Below are 22347 nucleotides of genomic sequence, written 5' to 3'. Positions count from 1 at the left end.
GTGGTTGTCTGTGGGTAGACTGCGATCTGTAGGATTCATAATTTCTTATTTGGGTTAAATGGGTTTTAAAGAACTGGCCAGATAGCCTTGACTAGGTCTTTGATGAGCTCTAATTTTGTTAGGCCGATCTTATGTTAAGCACTCTATAACTATGTTGCACAAGAGGTTTAGTTGATATCTGCGTCCCACAGACGTCGGCAGAAGGTAGCAGAAAATCACAGACATTCAAGTACAATTTGAAAATAGAAGGGCAAGCAAACAAAGACAAACTAAACTCAGTACAAAGAGCCTTTGTCAAGGCAAAAGCTAAAGAGATAACAGATACAGGGTCAACAGTAACAACTTCTTCCGTGAGCCAAATTATTAGGGAAGGCATAGAGGAGAGACTGTGGACGGAAGACCTCTCTCCTTCTGGAGTGGATTTCTACCATTATTTGATGAATCAAATGAAAAATGAAAGGAAATCAGTGAACAGAAAGAAGCTGCTCACCACAACACATGACAGGATGCAAACTTACTTGCAGGAGGCACTGTCTAGCATGAACGATGGTAGCGAAGGGTTACGGGTTAACCCTGACAAGTGAAATTTGAAATCAGAGTGTGCAAAGAATTGTTTTTATCAACTCTGGGGACTGGAGAGTGAATAATGTATGGCTGGCTGAATGAAAAGGATGAAAGGTCAAAGAACAGTCAAGCAAGCAAAAAGTATATTTCTGAAAGCATAATGAAGGCAAGAAGGTTTTTTTAAAGATCTTCCAAAAATGCCATCACATTATTCCAGTTCTTCCAGTTCAAAGGAGTATCTGGAACCAATGTTTGAATCAATGCAACATCTGTTTAGGGTTTATAAAGAACACTGCATCAAATCATGCACTGAACTTGTTTGCATTCAAAGTTTTAAAAGAGCTTTTGAAGATCTCAATCTAGTCTTGTTTCGACCTCGTAAGGATCAATTGTGACCCTTGCTGTGGAAATATAACTGAGGATGTTAACACAAAAAGTTGAAGCTAGAGAAGAGAAAGTTAAAGATAAAGCTAAAGCTACAGAGAATAATAATGTCAAATTTATAACTGTAGAAATGCAGTCCACTATATTGTCACCTAAATTACAAGCAAGTAGTCTATATTATAAAATGAAATTAGCATATCACAACTACACCGTGCACAATGTAGCTACTAGGGATGTCACATGCTATTTTTTGGCACGAGGGTGAATTTGGTTTAAATGCAGATGCCTTTGCATCATGTTTAGTTGATCATGTTAAGAAACTTGTGGAACCGGGTTTATATGAAATTGTAATATTCGGTGATGGCTGCTGTTACCAAAACAGAAATGTCACTCGGGCAAATGCCCTTTTAATGTAACAGTTACTCAAAAGTATTTGGAAAAAGGGACATACCCAAATGGAGGTAGATAGCATCCATGATGGAGAGAATGATAAGAAATGTCTGGAAATGTGACAGCACAGTGCAAATTGTGACTTAGGAAGATAAATGGAAAAACTAAGACACATTCAAATGTTCATTACCCACATAAAGTTATGTTAAATTTGGTTTCACATATTTTGGTTTAACCATGCTTTAAAAAGTTTCGAACAATGTAGATGACTTCTTTACTATATATATTCTAGAGTTTATGTCAGATGCATATTACCATATTTTAATTATATGCAACAGTTATTTTGTAAGGTGATAGACAATGTGTCTATATTATAATAATCGATTATCTCCCCTCAACACGAGGGCATGGATTTTACAGCTCGTGCAGAAATAGTGATTAAATGCAAATTTAAAAACGATTCATAAATATTTTTTTGGATATATAGATTTATAAAGGTAGTTTCTCTATGCCGGCGAAGAAAAATAAACAAAACAAAGATTCCAAACGGAAAGAGAAGAGAAAAGGCTCTTCTGAAAAAATCCATGTACTTGTGTTGTTTGTGTTTATATATTTTGTACTTGCTATAAACATGTATTTGTTTAATGCAATAAAATTTTGAAGTTGATATTATAATGGATACTGTTGTACAATTTAAGTGTTTGTAAAAAATTGATAATTTCTTTGTAAAGCCTATTGTCTCTTTGAATTCTCATACAAAATTTTATTGTTTTCACACCTCTTTCAACACCTGTATACAGCATACTGTACAATTGACACTTTTAAAAATTTCTGTTGCAGAGAGTTCTTTATGAAACCTACACCAAGAAAACTTGAGGACCATTCCTGCATCATCAGCCCCTGTAGAGCATTTGTTTAGAGTTGCTGGTAAAATTCTCTGTCCTGATAGATGTAGTCTGACTGACAGACGGTTTCATAAACTTATGATGCTAAAGTGCAATGCTAAAATATGATAAAGTGATGTGAAATCCTTTGTGTATATAATGTATATAACGTTTCCGGTCAAGAGTAAACAAGGTGGCCATTTTTGGTCACAGCGATTTTCGACATATTTTCGCAGCTAAAAACACATACTATCAACAAAATGAACCATACAAATGTACAAAACGCTGCAAAACTTTATGAACAACAGCATGTAAGTGATAAATCCCCTGAAATTACACCCGTCCGTACGTCAAACCCATTTTCTGTACTTGGCAATATGGACACTGCTGACGTGGAAGTTTTTGAAGATAGCCAAATTTTAGGACTAAACGTAGGTCGAGGCCAAAAGAGAAATAGAATAAGCACCGGGGGTAAAAGTGGTAATAGTGGACATGATATAGCACCCTCAGAATTTTGTAACTTATCCGTGGATGAAAAGCTATCAGTGTTGTATACACATGTGCATGAAAATCAGTCAACTATGTACACAATAGAAAATAAGGTCGACCAATGTTTACGTTTACATAGTAAAATGGATTCCCTTGAAAAATGTGCAACTTCACATGATAATAGGCTTAAATTACTGGAATATAAATCCATTGACATTGAAGCCCGCAGCAGGCGAAACAACTTGATTTTTGGTGGATTCGACGAAAAGAAAAATGAAGATTGTTCCGTGATAATACAAAACTTTATTCGATCGAAGCTCGAAATAACGTCATCACCTAAAATTGAAAGAGCACATAGACTCGGTAAATTTGATAGAAGTAGTAGAAGAGCTATAATCGTTGCTTTCAGAGATCATTCGGACACAGTATCCATTTTATCCAACGCACACAAACTGAAGTATACCAATTATAATATTAACAGAGACTTTCCCCAAGAAATAACAAATGCTAGGAAAAGTATATGGAATAAATTTAAAGACCTTAAATCAAAATTCCCTGAAAGAAAGATTAACCTAGTTTACCCGGCAAAGGTTATTATGGATGGTAAAGTAGTGATAAATGCTTTTCCAGATTGGGACTATTATATGCGCGGCAACCGAATCACTCCTCCATTGACCGAAACAAATCAATCCGCTGGCAAGAGTGACTCATGCTGGACAGACGACAAAAATAAACAGAAATACTACGAGAAACACGAACAGTTGTCGCAAATTAACGTGTCTCCGAACCGCACTGTTAATAGAGGCGGTCGACAGCAATCAAAATCTCCACCGCCGTTCCGTGACAAGCGTAGTCAAGCTCCCAGAAGGAATTCTCAACAAGGGGCGTCTGGGGCCGAAATCAAACGTCCGTGGGCAAGCGACAATAATGACTCAAATGACTCAAACCATCCCCGTTAGTACAGCAGGGGGAATGTACAATGTAGTGAAACTGATGGCAGTTTGTTTTTTGCGGCACTAAATGTTTGCGGTCTGAAAAGGCGGTTACACTATCCAGAATTTGTTGACTTTATAAATAATTATGATTTTTTCTCTGTTTCCGAAACGAATACTGATTTATATGATATTGTAGATATTGATGGTTACTCTTTTCTAGCAAAACATCGGTCTAAAAAGTACAAAAGAAAGTCGGGAGGTATTGGTATCTATATCCGAGATAAATCTTTTTCCTTATGTCGATTTATTAGAAAGTAACTCGGAATAAGTCTTATGGGTCTCAATAAAAAAGGAAATTGTCGGCTTAAGTGAAAACTTAATACATGGATGCGTTTATCTCCCCCCTGAAAATTCGAGATTTTTTAAAATGAAGATGATTGGTCCGAATTTGAAAATGAAATAACATCAATGTGTAGTAAGTTCAAATACGTTCAACTAGCTGGCGATCTTAACTCACGAGTAGCTCAGCTAAATGATTTCATTCCATCTGACCCGTTTCTCAATGAAATCTTCGATATTGATGTAGAATCTCAATCCCATCTAGATAAATTTACTACTTTAGAGAATCTCTCAATTCCCCTTTCACGTATTTCTAGTGACAGCAGAACTAATACTCATGGTTTCAGACTGATAGATATTTGCAGAAACAACAACATATTTATTCTTAATTCCAGGGTGGGAAAAGATAGAAATGTAGGAAAATGTACTTTTAGGGATAGGTCTGTAATAGATTACGTAATAGCAACTGCTGAGTGCTTTGATAAAGTAACCGACTTTGTTAGTAATTGAAACTGACTCACTTTTTTCTGACGGCCATAATGCCTTACACTGGTGTATAAATTCACAAATAAAACATTTTGGCAAAAATGAACCCAACAAAGCTGCACAGCGACCTAATTGGGACCCTAAACACTCAATTAATTTTAACTGTAACATAGATTTAAATAAACTCGAAGAAATTAAAGACCAATTGAACTCGTATCCACAATCACAAAAACACAGTTGAAATATATAACAGAAGAATTAGGGTTGCTGTTCTCAAAATGCCGCAAGTAATACCTTTCTAAAAAGTCTCCTTATAAAAATAGTTCACATAATAATTACAATAATTCAACAAATAAAGCATGGTATGGGCCTAAATGTCACCAAGCAAGAAACCATTATCATAAAGCTAAAGAAAAATATAGGCAGACACCAAATAATGACAATAAAATAAACCTACGAAACGCAAGCAAAAAATATAAACGAACAATGAATTATTACATAAAGAAACAAAAAATTTTAAATGCAAATAAACTGAGATCTCTTCAAGAAAAAAGTCCCCAAAAACTACTGGAAATTTCTTAAAAATCTGAAACCAAAAAATTAGATACTCCATCGCCTTCAATTCAAGAGTTATATAATCATTTTAAAAACATAAATACCGACTTAGATCAAGAACCGTATGACTTTTATGATGAAAATGCCACCATCCGAGAATCGAACCAATTCCTAAACGCACCTATATCTGAAGGCGAAATAATGAAATGCATAAATAACTTAAATAATGGCAAGTCATCTAGTCCGACTGACAATATCATAAATGAATATCTTAAAAATACTAAAACTATCTTGCTCCCTGTATACCTTAAGCTATTCAACTGTGTTTTAGATACTGGAATTATACCAAACAGCTGGTTAGAAGGTACTATTATACCTTTGTATAAAAACAAAGGAGATCCAAAAGATCCAGCTAATTATCGCCCCATTACTATATTAAGTTGCTTAGGTAAGCTGTTCACCTCAATATTAAACACAAGATTGACGCGCTTCTTAGAAGAAAGTGGCATTCTCCTTGAAAATCAAGCAGGTTTCCGTAAGGGTTATTCTTGTAGTGACCATATTTTTACTTTACATTTGTTAACCGATCTTCTCAAAAAAAGAAAGAAAAAACTTTATTGTGCCTTTGTGGATTTTTCACAGGCCTTCGATAAAGTGTGGAGATAGTAAAGGCCTTCTGGCACAAACTTCTAAATAATTTTATAAATGGAAATTTTTCGATGTAAATTTACAATAATGTATAAAAATATTAAATCGTGTATAAAATTATAATGGAGAAATCCTCTGACATTCATGTCCCAAATCGGGTCAAAGGCAGGGAGAAAATTTGTCCCTGCGCTGTTTTCCCCCTTTTTCATTAATGATCTTAATCATATATGCAAAAACGTATGGTAAAAGTTGGCATAGAGCTAAAAGTATATATGATGGGCTCGACTCTATGGCTTAACAATATTGATCCTCTATATTGCGGGGAACGATACCATTATACTGTCAGCATTCCCCGATCGACTTTCAAAATTGGTTTTAAAGATACTTTTAAATGAATTTGTCAAACCTGCGACTTAAAAAAGGAATATAAATAAAACAAAAAATAAATAATATTTGGTGCTAGAAACTCTCACAACTATAATTTTAAATTAGGCACTCTGGATATCGAAGTTACAAACAAATATCACTACCTCGGTGTAACTTTTACAAATAATGGATCTTTTTTGAATGCAAGAAAGCATGTAGTTGAGCAAGCAACCAAAGCAATGTATCTTCTTCTGTCAAAGTCAAACAACGCTGATTTACCAATAGATTTGATGCTTAAACTTTTTGATCATACTGTTCTACCAATTCTAACTTACGGTTCCGAAATATTTGGGTTTGAAAATCTCGATCAACTTGAAAAAGTACACAATGACTTCTTTAGAAAATTAACAAAAGCTAGAAAAAGCACCCCAATGTATATGATTTACGGCGAGCTTGGGCGATACCCTATTGCTATAAATGTTCAAGCCCGTATGATCTCATTTTGGAATAGGCTTATTATAGGAAAAGACCACAAATTGAGTTATCAACTATATAACTACGTTCTTAACCAAACTAATTATGAATTTAAATGGATTAGCAAAATAAAAAGTATTCTAAATGGGGTAGGGAGACCAGATCTTTGGCAAAATCAACATAATATAATTGAAAAATATATACATAGATCAGTAAAACAAACACTTATAGATCAATTTAGACAAACATGGCATTCACAAATTCAGTTGTCTAATAAAGGCATAATTTACAGTAACTTTAAAGAAAGCCCAGATTTTGAAAACTATTTAAAGCTATTACAAATGCGTGATTGTATCACTTTATTTAAATATCGAACTGCAAATCACAGGCTCCCAATTGAAACGGGCAGATGGGATGGAACCTTACTTCAAGAAAGAAAATGTAATTTATGTACCCGTAATGAAATAGGTTCGGAACGACATTATTTGTTAAACTGTGACCGTTTTCAAAATGAAAGAAGAACACTCTTCAGACAAATCAACTTTCATGAAAATACCGTATCCGATTATGGTTTTAAGCTTCTATTAACATCAACTTCCGTAAGGACACTTTCGAAAGTATGTGGCTTCATACGACTTATAATAAAAAATTTCTGATAGGCCCCTATACAAGTGATAAGATACCAATGCCTCTGTATTTACCTCTTTTTATTTATCTTTACTTATATTTATTTTTGTTATTTTTGCACATAATATTAATTATGAAAAGAAATGTCATTTTATATGTATTTTTTTTTTTAACTACAAAGCTTAAAACCAATTCATACTCTTATGAAACTATAAATGAACGTATTCACTTACCAGACAATGTCAATTAAGTCCAATTCACCTTTACTATACGATAATTTAACCTGTAATAACACTTCTGTACGTAAACATGCCCCTATTCTGTACGGAACAATTATTTTTATTTATAGATTTGTTCCAGTAAGTTATCCAATGGCAAACTGAAATCTTTACTAACAGCCAATCGTATTCTAGTAGTTACCCAATTAACAGTTATGTGGAATTCCATTCATAGATAGCGGACTACTTTTCTCGTGTTTTCTTTTGAAAGTCGCACTCGATTCATGAAAATTAAATAAATAAATAAAAAAAAAAAATTAACCGAGTGACATCAGTATTTATTTAATGTTGATTTAATGTGAGCATTCCCCCGTCTCCAGCAACCAACGTGTTTCTAAATAGCAATCAATTTTTAAAACTTATATTTCATTTCATTTTTTTTTTTTTTCTTTTCTCTTTCTCTTTTTCTTACGATTTTGTACCATTGTAACACTCATTGACCGGATACTGTATTATTTTGTGTTCATGTAAATTTTGTAATAACCCCATGTTGTACGATATTATATCTTCTTGTACCTGGGTGAATAAAAGATATGTTCTGTTCTTCTGTTCTGTTCTAAATAGCATTAAGAAACTTTTGTTTATTGTTATACATTGAATGTAATCAATTATCAATCAATTACTTTCTTAAAGTAATTGTAATTTAATTGATTACAGAGGCAAGTCTGAGTAATCAATTGTAATCAATTACAATAAAATCTGAAAGTAATTGTAATTAAATCAATTACTGATCAATGTAACCATCTACAGGTCTGCTAGTATTAGATCTATGTTTAAATTTTTATATACAAATCTGTTCAATATGAAAATGCTTATAAATACAACATGTTTAGGATGATAATGACGCCAAAATATATATAGAAAATTAAATAGCCAGGGCCAAAAAACCCTTCTTTGTAGAGGCCGAATATAGGCTGCTTCCCCAACCAAACTAGCCTCTTTTTTTTCCCCAGTTTGGTCCTCAAAATTCCCCAGTCTTTTGAAATTTCCCGAAGAATTTAGAACAAAATTGAATGATGGTGTTGAATGAAGGTCTTTTACTGTCTTATTAGTATTTCCGAGTGCTTTTTGCTTTTTTATTTTGAAGAACTTTATAAAAGTTTGTTATAAATTTGAGACCCCTTTGTACCAAAGTATGCCAAAATCACGCATAATTATTTTCCCCAAGAAAAAGGCTGAGGCCCCTTCCCCAAAAATGGTGTTTTGGCTCTTTCATTACCTGGCGCCGTCTATTTCACTTTCGTGCTCTCCACTTCTGCTAGTTATCTCCCCTGAATAAATATGGCAATGGCTGGTCAAGCTCTTTTGGAAGCAGCTTTAGAGAGTCTTACGTCGCATGAAATATCGACTAACAACAGATATGCAGTATTCAAATCGACAAAAGATTTTGGAAAAACTGGTTTGTTGTATTAATTACACAACAATATTGTATTTTCATTACAGATTATAGTGATAAGTAAAGATATTCGCAACTTTTAACCTTTGACCACAGACGATTCGGCCCCACAACCACGGATTTATATTACAGGGATCGGACACTCCCAGTTAACCCTATATAAATGCTTAAATATCTTGTCGTGCACCCGATAAAGGTACATCGATCGATAATTTACCGGCGCGAAGCGTAAATGCCCGTTCGCAACGGATACCTACTTTACAAAATACCATATAGCTTTTTCATTTATTATCCGATTTTGGAAATTTAAAGTTTATTTTGAAGAAAAATACTTGGTTAATTCAAATATCTAATTTATTTTTTAAAGGTACAGTTTATCTGTCTGCAACGACGGTTAAGAAATTAACTTGACGAAATCCGCGGTAAATTTACATTTTTTTATATAAAAAGCAGGTATTTGAAATTTATTATTACGGTACCATAATACTTTCAGTTTCAAAACAAAAAAGAAGCCGATGTAAGTTATTCACAGATGATCAAAGATGCAATATTTAAGCTTTGTTGGGTTATGTAGTCAAATTTATTAACGCACAATTGTTTTACGGGTAATGTATTGCGGCCTTTACACGTGAAGAAAATTTATTCATTTTTTAGTACAAAATATTGCCGAGATTGTCAATATTGCCATATTCATAGAATGTAATATAAATCCGTGCCACAACCTAGCAATACAATCATTAAATTAATAAGTTTGATTTGTTACTTTTATGCTTTTCAGACAAAAGCATAACACATTTTTATATCTTTCCATGTAGATGAAATAAGTTCAATATTATATTGTTCTCCCTATTTGTCCTCGGTATGTTTTCATTATTCACCTTTTTATAAAATATTTTTATCAATAAACTTATTCTTAAACTGAGCACTTAACTAATCCTATGAACTCTGTTTACCGGTACTTTCTGTACATACCAACTATAAAGATACATTAGCTCTGGGGAGTTCCCTTTAACTGTTAAACAGTTGAAGTTAAACTGCTAATTGGTGTGTAATAGTTAGTGGAGGGTTTGTTTTGTCCCAAGTTTTTGGACTTTTTACAAAGAAAGATATTCATGTACCAGTAAATTATGTTGAGGTTATTAAGAGAGCTAGGCTTGAAAAGCCATATGAAGACCAGGTAGAAGAAGGCCAGTTAGGGCTTCAAGGCTAGTTAATGCTTCAAACCAGCCTAATGTGCAGACCAGGGGTCAGAAAAGGCAGGCAGAGGAGGACGGTGACTCCCTAATAGAAGACACGTCCTTACAGTCTAACGCAGATGTCTGGGTGTTAGGCGATTCATTACAATATTGGGCTCGGGTACACACATCAGAAACTGGGAAGAGAAATTTAAAGACCGACGGTGTGTCAATTGCATGGTGGGGAAAAAGAGACCTTAGTTGGTCAGGATTGAGGCGTAACATTGAATTGCAGGTTCTTTTTCTCAGACACCTAAAATGGTAATAATTAACTTTGGGGGAAACGACTTGAAATCTCTTAAAACATCTGACATAAGAAATCTTATAAAACGGGAAATTGACTATTTGCGCGATGCTTTCCCAGACACCCTTCTTGTGTGGATGGATATCCTCCCACCAACTTGGCCTAAAAACGAAAACAAGCCCTTAAACGTCTAAACAGATTAGGTAGAAGAATTGTAAAGGAGTCGGGGAAAGGGGTGATTATTACTACTGAGATTGACGACACCTCTTTCTTTCGCCCTGATGGTATTCATTTAAATATTGTAGGTCTGGAGTTTTATTTATTTTAGACTATTTGAAAGATGCAATTGTTGAAAATTTATTAAATTAAGTGTTCATCGCTTATTTTTTTGAAGGATAATTTTTTTGTCAAAATTAACTGTAGCGCGAAAAAAATTATGTTGATCGGGAGGCGGCTGTCTGGTTAACAATCTTGTCTATGGTCTTAACTATTACCGTGTATTAAATCAACATTAATATTGTAAATTTTTAATTCTCCAAAACCTGCAAAATATGACATACATCTTCTTAGAATTACAGCGACAAGATACAGATTACAGACTTCTTGTCTAACAACATCATAAAGATATTGTGAAGGTATATAATTCATTATTTTCATTGAATAATAAATTTACATGTGTCTGTTTACCAAGGTATTGTTATCTTGTCACAGTGAACCAACAGGAAAATTAAAGGAAATAAGATTAAAGCAGCTGTCTCAAATAAAGAGAAGAAATGCTGATGAGACAAATGCTCAGGATAATGAGGTGTTCTCGTCTGCATGAAACCATGGAACGGAAGAATCATAATTCCATATAGAAATTTTTCAAATGTGTAATTACTGTGGCCATATTACAAAACAAAAGTACGATGCTCGAAGACATACCTTTCAGACCGGAAGTTTCCACCACTCAGAAAAGGTGAAAGTGTTTAATTCGTATAAACCATGTCAACCATGGGTAAAGGGAAACATAGGAAGAGAAACCAGGAGGAAAGATTAAGGGAACAAGAAAAAAAAGAGCTGAAAAGATTGGCAAGGAAGGAGAGGATGGATAGGGAATAGAGGAGGAGGACAGCCTATAACAAAGTTGTAGGGTTATACTTTGACAGGGCACTTGATTTAGACTGGGATGAACAGAATAAATCGCCCTTTCTAAAATAGTTGATTTTGAGGAAATTATTACAGATTCCCAAATCATACATCCCACGGGTCAAGATAAAGGGTGTGGCGTGGTTAATTTCCCTGATGGTTCTACTTCTGAGTATCAAGGGTGTGGTAGGGTAAATTGCCCAATGGTTCTACATCGTCTGAGTCTCAATTCGAACTTTTAATGAGGTGCAATAATGACGATATTTCGGCGCATGTGCCAATATCGGTGAAGGAGCAAATTTGCAGAGGGATATTCATAAACCTCTCAATGTTACTCAGAGGGGGTATTGAAAACCCAAATGATTTTGGTGGATCTACCTTGCATTTGTCAGCTGACGGCAGAGTTGAAGGAAGGTCAAAAGAAAAGGAGATCATTTCCTCTAATGATAAATGATCGGATGCGTTCATAATTTTTTAATCTATTTATTTGCGCGTTCAAGTGAAGCGGCCGAACTTCTGCAATATATGTTTAACATACATGAAGCAGCGTCTAAACAAGGTGGTTCTGCCTTGAAGTCATATGATGAGCAGTTCAGGCTCTGACAAAACCAGTTTACAGATATATAGTTAGTTGGGGACTCTATCATCCATTGGGTTGGCATAAGGGCAGGCAACACGGAAAAACCTAATTTAAAACCAGGTTAAGAGTTAGGATGGTATGGAACCAGGGGTATGTCTTGGGAAAGTTTCCTACATAGCCTACAATTAAAAATTGCCTTTCAAAGTCCACTGTCAATATATCTAGTTCATTTGGGTGGCAATGATGTAACTGTTCTGCCTATAATGACGCATATATATATTTAATTTGATATCTTAGGGGCTTTAATATGTTGCCAGTACGTTCCTTTCATGTGATATAATTTGGTGCAATATTTTACCTAGGTTAAATTGGGGAAGTTATCAGGACAAGAAAATAGCCGATAAGAAACTTCATAGATACATCACCATGGCAGGCAAGTAGTGCGCTCACTAGCAAAAGACCATATCTTGTCCATTGACATCAATGGTTCTACTCCAGGTTCATTTTTCGCAATGACATATCCAAGGTGAAGGCAAAAGAGGTGTTGTTGGAGGTAGTGGAGATGTAGCCAGGGATTATTTTTGATATCCTGGATATTGATGGCCATCCTGGAGGCTTAGTAACCATCCTCAACCAGGGCCAACTGTATCACAGTGGTGTGTATGTGGTAACTGCAGAGAGATGCCATCAGCAGATGCGCATGTGTGCTGTAGATACATTCTACAACACTGCATATCACTTTCTCTGGTACGTACATTTTTTAATTTTCTTAAAACCCATAATAAAATGTATTATTTATTAATTGTTTTGTGCTTTTAATGATTTGATCAGCCAGAAATATATTACATTTATCAAACTGATCTAACAAATGTAATGTAAACTTTATTAATTTTATACAGCCTATAGCATCATTTAATATGATGGCCCTGAAATTGCTCAATTGTATAGGCCCCTGGGCCAAGGCCAATTTTAAACCAGGGGCTTTTATTGAACAAACTTGGTAGAAACCCATTAGAAGATGTTTTATGATTAATATCTAAGCTCTAGCTCTTTGGGGTTTTTATAAGAAGATTTTTAAAGTTTTTACTGTATACATATAGGCAAGTTGATTGTTATTGTTTTGATTTGTATGTTTCCGCGCATGGGCATTAACTGGTTGGCAGAAACAAAACAAATAAACATGGTTTCAAAGGAAAATGATATGATGTTGGTGAGTAAATTAACAACGCAGATTTCTCATTCAGATACAATTTCAATGAAAAGATATGCTGAAAAGTTGCTTGTGGATGGATTCATGATTCCTGATCTGTACGGGACAGGTTTGAAGTACGAAAACTCTACACAGAAGTGGCCCAATGTTTTGTTTGGTGACATTTACAACTACCTGATCAAAACGCCAGGAATCTACACACAAGAAAGTATGAAAACATATAAATCACTTGATGGGTATAATTTCTTCGTGTGTGGTCATGTCCAGGAAGTCCTGTTTTCTGAAGTTTCTGGTGAAAGCCCAGTTTGTGTGTTAAAGTCAAAGGTTATTCCATCTCAAAGTGTCACAAAGAAGCCTCATGAACCCTGGGTGTGTGTACACAAGGAGAAGGACTACATAATCTCTGCACATTGTACATGTAAAGCTGGGTAAGAATTTTTTTTACATATTGCTTTGAAATTTATATTTATATATTAATCAGTATTGTAAATGTATATAATTTTATTTCACATCAACACTGATCAATTCTGATATGATTGTGAAAGTTAACGTCATAGGGTACAGCCACGATGGGGACTCAAACTTTGGGCCCTCAGAATACGGTACTGCAGCTTTACGGACTGAGCTAACCTTAAGTTGAAGGATATATCAATAGCCTTAAGTGGGGTGCTCGAGGCCTACACTGGAAATCCTTCCGTCACTCTGTTGAGTCACAGGTGTTGTTTTCTTCATTTCCATCTATTATTTTATAACACATTGGAGGGAATGATTTGACAGATCTACCAATATTAGATTTAAAAGACATAATCCAGAATGAGATTACTTATTTGAGTGAAGACTTTCCGCTGACAATTTTAATATGGGTAGATATGCAAATATGGTCAAAAGCATTGGAAGGTTGGATAGCAATTGAAAGAAAACAAAAATGATTACACAGAATAGGCCGTCATTTTTAAAAATGATGTCAGGCAAAGGCGATTTCATAAAGCCAGACATCAAGGCAAAAACTGCCTTTTTTTTCGCACAGAAGGCATCCATCTTAATGACGTCGGTCTAGAATTTTATCTAGATATTTTAAGAGATTCTCTCATAAAAAAAATCCACTTACACAATGGGAATTTGGGGGATAAATTTTTTCAAATTTATTGTGGCCGTCAAATTCTATCGATCGAGATGGGAACAGACATTGCATTTGATTTTGTTTGGCACTTAAACTTTGAACCCTGATTATGGTTGTACTCCTCGTGACAGAGTACCCGTCAGGGAGGCAGTATATTCTATACAATTTTTTTAAACTTCTAATTTATATGTATTTTAGGACTTCATGGAAGTGTCAGTCTCAACATGCTTGGCACTTTTGTATCTGGAAAGTGAAGAAACAATGCAACAAGTTGCCAGTACTGCCTGCAGTCATCAAGACATGGGCACAATATCCCACAGCTTATAGATGATCTAAAGAAGCCCTTGGAAGTCATTTCTTGTGTAAAACCCCCTTTAACAGTTATCCTTATACCACAATTTTTGTGCAAGTGAAATGAAGCCAGTCAGTTGTCCCAAAAACACAAATAAAGTTGGATATTGACAATAATGTGAAAAAGGTGGAAAGGGAAAGAGCAGTCTATTATTCTTAATATAATTGTAGTTCCTATAACATAGTGGTCATGTATGGACTGTCATTATTTAATTCATTTCAAATATAGCTAATGATACAAGTAGAAGTGAGATGATTGTCTTTATGCTTCATCATGCAGATGAGAAGTGTTTTGTTGCATAACTGCTGCTCTAAGGACTAATGCTATATTAACAAGTGTGTGGATCATTGATGTATACATATTAATTAATGGTTGCCTATATTATTTTTGGATGTCAGCTTACCAGTTACTCATTTCCATCATGTTTAAACTAGAAATGTGTCCATAGGATACGGGTGCCCCCACCGCGCCACTGTTCTGTCAATCTTATGACTCTAGGGCAAATATTTTTTTTACTAATTAAAGGGCAAGAACTTTACAAATACTGAATAAATCCACGAGCAAACCCCAAGGTGCATAAGTACACATGCTGACCAACATTCTTGTAAACTTTCAGGCCTATAAGTGAAATACTTTTTGAGCTATGCCTGAACAAGTTGAAAATTGCAAATTTATACTACTGTTAGTCAAGGGCAATAACTCTAACAAAATCCACATGCAAAGTCCCAGGTTCATAGCTTCATAGTTGGTCTAGAATTTTATCTAGATTTTTAAAGAGATTCTCTCATAAAAAAAATCCACTTACACAATGGGAATTTGGGGGATAAATTTTTTCAAAATAATTGTGGCCGTCAAATTCTATTGATCGAGAGGGGATCAGACATTGCATTTGATTTTGTTTGGCACTTAAACTTTGAACCATGATTATGGTTGTACTTCTCGTGACAGAGTACCCGTCAGGGAGGCAGTATATCCTATTCAATTTTTTTAAACTTCTAATTTATATGTATTTTAGGACTTCATGGAAGTGTCAGTCTCAACATGCTTGGCACTTTTGTATCTGGAAAGTGAAGAAACAATGCAACAGGTTGCCAGTACTGTCCTGCAGTCATCAAGACATGGGCACAATATCCCACAGCTTATAGATGATCTAAAGAAGCCCTTGGAAGTCATTTCTTGTGTAAAGCCCCCTTTAACAGTTATCCTAATACTAGGGATGTGCGGTATTACCGGTATACCGGTATACCGCGGTTTCGTTCAGACGCGGTACGTACCGGTACGACCCCTAGGAATACCGGTTTTTTAATATATATAATTTTACATAATATTTTTGTAAGATTCGGACGTTATTTACCCTGTAATCTGTGTTTCAACTTTCAACCTAAATTAAAGTGGAATTCCAAGTCTATTTTTAGAGCAGCAGTAAATGCACAGTATAATACTCTAACGAATAATTAGTCGCGGAAAGGTCGGATCGTTTCCCGGTTGTTTTTCATATTTATTAAGTAGTGTAAATAAATTTCATCCGCCGACATTTTTATAATTTCTATATATCATTCTTCATTTAAATGCATTAAAAGGGGACACCCATGTTAGTGCTCAGTCTAAGGCTAGTAAACATGTTGACGTATTGACGAGTGGCGACAATAACAAAACGTAAAGCATTTAGACATAGCCCAACTTGTAAACAGCTCATACCGTCATCGACGAATTCACCACGGTCAAAAATCCAAAGGGGAAATCGGATATTTGGAGGCATTTTGGGCTCCAAAAGTCTAAAATAACACAGAAATTAATTGATAATACAGCCGTATGTATGAAGTGTTAAGTTAAACATTAAAAAGTGTCTTCATAATACCGTGGTACATACCGCGGTACACAGGTGAAATACCGCGATATACCGCGGTACAAAAAAATTGGTGGTACCCATCCCTACCTAATACCACCATTTTTGTGCAAGTGAAATGAAGCCAGCCAGTTGTCCCAAAAACACAAATAAAGTTGGATATTGACAATAATGTGAAAAAGGTGGAAAGAGAAAAAACAGTCTATTATTCTTAATATAATTGTAGTTCCTATAACATAGTGGTCATGTATGGACTGTCATTATCTTCTTCATTTCAAATATAGCTTATGATACAAGTAGAAGTGAGATGATTGTCTTTATGCTTCATCATGAAGATAAGACTGCAAGTGTTTTGTTGCATAACTGCTGCTCTAAGGACTAATGCTATATTAACAAGTGTGTGGATCATTGATGTATACATATTAATTAATGGTTGCCTATATTATTTTTGGATGTCAGCTTACCAGTTACTCATTTCCATCATGTTTAAAAAATTTCATGTGATTGAGTTTAGTGTAATACAACATATCTATGACCGGAAAACTAATTTTTGGATTCGTATCATACAGTTCTTAAGTCCACAAGTGTTTGGCGTTAATTGGTTTAGGACCGATGAACACTGGGTTTTGCCATAGCATTGCGTTTGTATGATACTGTTTGCAAGTTTATTTCACTGCGATAGTACTGAGATTAAAGCAAAAAGTAAAGTTCTTATATACAACACGCTGGTCTCCATTCGGTTGAATTCATTTAGAGAAGGGCCACCCTGTCAAATGTGAGCGACCAAATCATTCCAAACTTTAAATTCTGTTATCTGGACATTTGATAGCTTTGTTGAATAATTGATTCATTGATGTGATCTGTTATGTATGTACAACAAAATAAAATTTTGTATTGTTTTAATTTTGTGTTTTATTTCAAATCTTAAAATAATACTTAATACAGAAAATTCATTCCTTCTTCTTTTTCCAGGGAATGATTAAGTCAATGAACTTTCATTGGCATGGTGTCGTGATGTAATGGGAAGAAACATCAACCTTACAGGTCCAATGATACAGACAAAAGCAATTTAATTTGCCCAACAGCTGGGAAAGACTGAATTTAAGGCCTCAAATGGTTGGCTTGACTCTTTCAAATTAAGAAACAGTATATCATATGGGACCATGAGTGGCCAAAGAGATGTGAATGTTAAAACTGTGGAAGACTGGAAATCAAAATTAGAAGAACTTTGTAATGGTTTTGCATTGGAGGACATTTTTAATATGGCTTCCAAACCCTTTTGGACAATTCACAGGATTTGTGCTGGGTCATGGTAGAGGAGTTAAAAGAAGGTCATCGTTGGAGAGGGGAGAGCAATTACCTCTAATGATAAATGGACGGATGCGTTTATAATTTTTGTGTCGCCTCTACGGAGTAGTGGCGACATATAGGGATCACTTCTCCGTCGTCTGTCTGTCCGTCTGTCTGTCCGTCTGTCCGTCACAAAACTTGTCCGGACTACTCCTCATAAACTACTGGTGCAATTTCATCCAAACTTTACAGGAATGATCAGTACCAAGTCTAGTTGTGCATATTGTCAGCATTTTCCGGTTCAATGATTTTTGTCAGAGTTATGGCCCTTTAATAATTTTTAATTTTAAAGTTTGTCCGGACTACTTCTCTTATACCACTCATGCAATTTCAATGAAACTTTACAGGATTGATCTGTAGCTCAAGTCCTTGCGCATATTGCACGGGTTTTCCGGTTGAATGATTTTTGGCCGAGTTATGGCCCTTTGATAAAAAGGTTTCTTTTTCTGTGTGTTGCCAGATACACAAAAGCTTGTCCGGACTACTCCTCATAAACTACTGGTGCAATTTCATCCAAACTTTACAGGAATGATCAGTACCAAGTCTAGTTGTGCATATTGTCAGCATTTTCCGGTTCAATGATTTTTGTCAGAGTTATGGCCCTTTAATAATTTTTATTTTTAAAGTTTGTCCGGACTACTTCTCTTATACCACTCATGCAATTTCAATGAAACTTTACAGGATTGATCTGTAGCTCAAGTCCTTGCGCATATTGCACGGGTTTTCCGGTTGAATGATTTTTGGCCGAGTTATGGCCCTTTGATAAAAAGGTGTTTTTTTTCTGTGTGTTGCCAGATACGCAAAAGCTTGTCCGGTCTACTCCTCATAAACTACTGGTGCAATTTTATCCAAACTTTACAGGAATGATCAGTACCAAGTCTAGTTGTGCACTGTCCGTCTGTCTGTCCGTCTGTCACAAAATGTGTCCCAACATGAAATTGGCCATCATGAGGCGACACATGTGATTACTGATCGCTCTTGTTTTATCTATTTATTTGCGTGTTCATGTAAGTGAAGATGCCGAACTGCTGCAATATATGTTCAACATACCTGAAGCAGTGTCTAAACAAGCTGGTTCTGCCTGGAAGTCATATGATGAGCAGTTCAGACTCAGACAGGCATACAACAAAACCAGTTTACAGATATATAGTTAGTTGGGGACTCTATCATCCATTGGGCTGGCATAAGGGCAGGCAACACCGGAAAACCTAATTTAAAAACAGGTAAAGAGTTAGGATGGTACGGAACCAGGGATATGTCTTGGGAAAGTTTCCTACATAGCCTACAATTAAAAATTACCTTTCAAAGTCCACCGTCAATATATCTAGTTCATTTGGGTGGCAATTATGTAACTGTTCTGCCTATGATGCGTATATATTTACCGGTAATTTGATATCTTCGGGGCTTAAATATGTGGCCAGTACCTTCCCTTCATGTGATATAATTTGGTGCGATATTTTACCTAGGTTAAATTGGGGAAGTTATCAGGACAAGAAAATAGCCAATAAGAAACTTCATCGTATAAATCACCATTGCAGGCAAGTAGTGAGCTCACTAGCCAAAGACCATATCTTGCCCATTGACATTGATGGTTCTATTCCAGGTTTATTTTTTGCAATGACCAGGGTTCCCACGCTGTCCGGGAAAACTTGAAATGTCCGTAATTTGAAAACAGGAGCTCCCTGCCTTGAAAAGTCCGGGAATTAGTGTTGATTCATAAAAAAGTCCAGGAAGGTACAGGAATTAGTCTGGAAAAGGGGAGGTAAATCAAACAACCAAAATGGCGGTCTTAGCACAGTATATTGACTTCCGCATCTTGAATGTTGATGATTTTTCGATTTACAAGTGTTTTAAGAGACCAAGTTTGACATTTATGAGAATTAACATTTCTTTTCTGGTTACTATGGCGGTTTTGTTTGGAAAATCTTATAAGACAGTCACAAATCGACCTCAAGTTTGCTTGATTGGCCCGTGCTAAAAGCACATAAAAAAGATGAAAGCTCACAGGTATAGTTGTTTCCTTGGGCAATTGTTTTTATCCTAATTGCTCACAACCAAGCTATAAGCCAAAGGTAAATCAATATAAAATAAACAATAGTAGACATACACAAACTATTGTCAAGGCAGAGCAGAGCCAATTGGCCACACCATATTTGGGTAGCACGAAATACCTAAATATAGCCAAAATTTTCTCCAGTACATACTTTCTTTAATTTTCCTAAGCCCATAATAAAATGTATTATCTATTATTTGTTTTGTGATTTGATCAGCCAGAAATATTTAATAATCAAACTGATCTAAGCAGGTGATGTAATGTAAACTTTAATAATTTAATACAGCCTGTGGCGTTATTTAATATATTCATTTTACAAGTTGGCTATTACATTAAGCATACTTATAATACTGTACCTATGATGCTATATTTGTAACATTAGTTTTTTATTCAATAATATGGTATACACATGCAAACATGTGGTTATAAAGTCTATCTTTCAATAAATCCTTTTGTTTTCAGGATATGGATCGTTACATTTTAGATCAGGGTGTTCTGGCTATTGCCCAGATATATAGGAATGATGTGCTTGTGCATCCTAATGAGATCGACGAGAACAAGGCAAACCGTTATTCGGCTTACAGGCAGTTTCCTTTGTGGTTACATGGGAGGCTAGGTCTTGGAATCCGCCGTGTTATCCCGAGTTGCTGTACATGACGCATTGGTGGTAAGTTTCCAAACCCTTTCGGCCAATACACAGGATTTGTGGCTGGAAGGCTCGGATGAATTGTAATTGTTTTTTGTTGTGTAATATATAGAGGATATTTGTTGGAGTCCTTATTCTACTATAATTGTAACATTATTCAATAATTTTCAGGATCATGTCACATGCAAACAAGTTATTATAAAGTTAATCTACTTCAAAACGTGAAAAATATCAAGATTTTTAAACATGCACAGTATGAGATAAAAAAATCATTTGGCTTCTTTCAATAAATCCTTTTGTTTTCAGGATATGGATTGTTACATTTTAGATCAGGGTGTTCTGGCTATTGCCCCGTCATATAGGAATGATGTGCTTGTGCATCATAATGAGATCAACGAGAACAAGGCAAACCGTTATGCTGCTTACAGGCAGTTTCCTTTGTGGTTACATGGGAGGCTAGGTCTTGGAATCCGCCGTGTTATCCAGAGCTGCTGTACATGGCGGATTCGTGATAAGTATCCAAACCCTTTCGGACAATACATAAGATTTGTGGCTTGGATACATTGTAATTGTTTTTTGTTGAATGTAAAAGAGATTATGTTGGAGGTGGTGGGAAAGTAGCCAGGGATTATTTTTGATATCCTGGATATTGATGGCCATCCTGGAGGCTACCATCCTCAACCAGGGCAAACAGTACCGGGGGTGTGTATGTGGTAACTGCAGAGAGATGCCATCAGCAGATGCATGTGTGTGTTGCGGATACATTCCACAACACTGCATATCACTTTCTCCGGTACGTACTTTCTTTAATTTTCCTAAGCCCATAATAAAATGTATTATCTATTATTTGTTCTGTGATTTGATCTGCCAGAAATATTTAATAATCAAACTGATCTAAGCAGGTGATGTAATGTAAACTTTAATAATTTAATACAGCCTATGGCGTTATTTAATATATTCATTTTACAAGTTGGCTATTACATTAAGCATACTTATGTACTTATGATGCTATAATTGTAACATTGTTTTTTATTCAATTATTTGTTATACACATGCAAACAAATTATTATAAAGTTTATCTACCTTAAAACGTAAAAAATATTAAGATTTTTTTTTAAACATGCTCAGTATGAATAAAATAATCATTTGGCTTCTTTCAATAAATCCTTTTTGTTTTCAGGATATGGAGACCAGGGTGTTCTTAAAGAAATGATGTGCTTGTCCACCCAAATGAGATAGACACAAATAAGGCCAACAGCTATGCAGCATACAGACATTTTACTTTGTGGTGTCATGGGAGGCAAGGTCCTGGAATCTGCCGTGTTATCCATGATTTGCGCATGGCGCATTCGTGATAAGTTTCCAAACCCTTTTGGACAATACACATGATTTGTGGCTGGAAGATTTGGTTGAATTGTGATTGTTTTTTGTTGTGAAATATATAGAGGATATTTATTTGAGTCCTTATGCTACTATAATTGTAACATTGTTTTTTTTCCAATAATTTTCAGGTAATACAAGGCAAACAAGTTATTGCAAGTTTATCTATCTTAAAACATGAAAAATATCAAGATTATTTAAACATACTCAAGTTTGAGATAAAATAAGTATTTAGCTTCTTTCAATAATTCTTTTGTTTTCAGCAAAATTCAATTAATTATAATTTGTCGTTTGCGGCACTAAATTGAATTATAGCTCATACTTTTGACTCCAGATACAGATTGCCACAGGACTGCCGGATAGCATGTCCAATAACACAATACGGCGG

General features: G+C 35.2%; 1 pseudogene; it reads left to right on the top strand.

The window, feature by feature from the left end:
• Window positions 1–18863: 18863 nt before the first annotated feature.
• On the top strand, window positions 18864–21992 carry LOC132713359 (uncharacterized; annotated as a pseudogene).
• Window positions 21993–22347: the final 355 nt, after the last annotated feature.

The sequence above is a fragment of the Ruditapes philippinarum genome, unplaced genomic scaffold (assembly GCF_026571515.1).
Source record: "Ruditapes philippinarum isolate M1 unplaced genomic scaffold, ASM2657151v2 ctg3748_1_1_1_1, whole genome shotgun sequence".
NCBI lineage: Eukaryota > Metazoa > Mollusca > Bivalvia > Venerida > Veneridae > Ruditapes > Ruditapes philippinarum.
This window is presented reverse-complemented; position numbering and strand designations above follow the sequence as displayed.